At 44.1% G+C, this 2,106-nt stretch overlaps 1 non-coding gene across 1 annotated transcript; it reads right to left on the reverse strand.

Annotated features, from left to right (window-relative positions):
• Window positions 1-1,374: 1,374 nt before the first annotated feature.
• LOC118008328 lies at window positions 1,375-1,505 on the reverse strand. The gene has a single exon (XR_004678647.1). It is a non-coding gene; the product is annotated as a small nucleolar RNA SNORA63 (small nucleolar RNA).
• Between the last annotated feature and the right edge of the window lie 601 nt (window positions 1,506-2,106).

Consider the following 2,106-nt stretch of genomic DNA (forward strand, 5'->3'; position numbering starts at 1 on the left):
TTCATAAAACTAAAATCTGCTTTTCAAAAGAGAGACTGGAACAAATATTCACACTACATACATCTGACAAAGATCTTGTATCCAACTTGGGCCATGTATTCCTCTGAATATTTATAGTTGCCTCTCGTTAAGTGTGGATTCCATACCACAAATTCATCTACTCACTAACACTTATTTGTGACCCCAAATTCAATACCTGCGGCACTTCTGCAGTCACTTGCGGCAAAAAAATTTGAGTTTCTGGATGTGCACATTCTGGCTGGGGTTGACAAGCTGATGCTCTGCTTTGTGTTTCAGCCCTCATGCTGTAACCAAATGTCCTTTCTGTGGTCTGTGTCATGCCACGTGTCTTGCAGTTTTGTGGGTTTTTGTTAGTGATTTTGCTTTTTAAAATGGTGCCCAACCATAGTGCTGGCTGGTACAAAAAAGCTGTGATGTGCCTTATGGAGAAAATACATATGTTAGGTAACTTCCTTCCTTCCTTCCTTCCTTCCTTCCTTCCTTCCTTCCTTCCTTCCTTCCTTCCTTCCTTCCTTCCTTTTCTTTCTTTCTTTCCTCCCTCCCTCCCTCCCTCCCTTCTTTCTTTCAAAGATTTTATTTATTTATTTGACAGAGAGAGAGATAGCGAGAGAGGGAACACAAGCAGGGGGAGTGGCAGAGGGAGAAGCAGGCTGCCCGCCGAGCAGGGAGCCCAATGCGGGGCTCAATCCCAGGACCCTGGGATCATGACCCGAGCTGAAGGCAGACGCTTAATGACTGAGCCACCCAGGTGCCCCCCTTTCTCTCTTCCTTCTTTCTTTTCTTTTTCTTTCTTTCTTTCTTTCTTTCTTTCTTTCTTTCTTTCTTTCTTTCTTTTTCTTTTAAGATTTATTTATTTTAAAGAGAGCGAGAGCGCATGTGAGAGAGTGTGGCGGGAGGGGTGGTGAGGAGAGGCAAGGGGAGAGGGTAAGAGAGCCTCAAGCAGATTCCACTCAGGGTGCAGCCCAGCCTAGAGTTTGATCCTGAGATCACAACCTGAGCTGAAACCCGAGTCGGTTGCTTAACTGACTGTGACACTCAGGCTCCCTGTGTTAGATAATTTTCAGGAATAAAATAAAATGCTGTTGGCTATGAGTTCAATGTTAAAGAATCGAAAAAATAGGTAAAATATGGTGTCTTTAAAGTTTTTATTTATTTATTTGACAGAGAGAGACACAGCGAGAGAGGGAACACAAGCAGGGGGAGTGGGAGAGGGAGAAGCAGGCTCCCCGCGGAGCAGGGAGCCCTATGCGGGGCTTGATCCCAGGACCCTGGGATCATGACCTGAGCCGAAGGCAGACGCTTAATGACTGAGCCACCCAGGTGCCCCTCAAGTCAGTGTTTTACTTGGTAAACATGTCTGAGACCATGCATCCCTGGCTGCTAAGCACCATGGCGGACAGGGCTAGAAAGGTAACAGCTGTATTTTGAGCAGGGGGCAAAGACAAGGCAGCACTTTACAGCTACATTGTAACTAGATCCTGCATCTAAAATACGGTGTCTTTAAACAGAAACACACAGGGGCGCCTGGGTGGCTCAGTTGGTTAAGCGACTGCCTTCGGCTCAGGTCATGATCCTGGAGTCCCGGGATCAAGTCCCACATCAGGCTCCCTGCTCAGCAGGGAGTCTGCTTCTCCCTCTGACCCTCACCCCTCTCATTCTCTCTCTGTCATTCTCTCTCTCTCAAAAATAAATAAAATTAAAAAAAAAAATTAAAAACAAACAAACAAACAAAAAAAAACAGAAACACACATAAAACAAGTTTATATATCTGTCAGATGATGAAAATGTTGTGACCAGAGGCTCATAAGAACCTAATCCTGTATTTAGCCTAGGAGGGTATTTGCTAGGTCAGTGTTTGTGGTGACTTTATAGGACATAACTACTGCAAGTGAGAATCAAATATATATCTGATACACACACACACACAGAGCCCAGTAGAAAATGTGAAAAAGATTTCAACACACACTTCACAAAAGCAGATATACAAAGGGCCAATAAGCACGTGAAATGTTGTCTGACGTCAGTAATTACTAGGAAAATGCATATTAAAATCTTACCCACCAGAAGGACTAAAATTTAAAAAGA

The sequence above is a fragment of the Mirounga leonina genome, unplaced genomic scaffold, assembly GCF_011800145.1.
Source record: "Mirounga leonina isolate KUSES-001 unplaced genomic scaffold, KU_Mleo_1.0 Mir_125, whole genome shotgun sequence".
Taxonomy (NCBI): Eukaryota; Metazoa; Chordata; class Mammalia; order Carnivora; family Phocidae; genus Mirounga; species Mirounga leonina.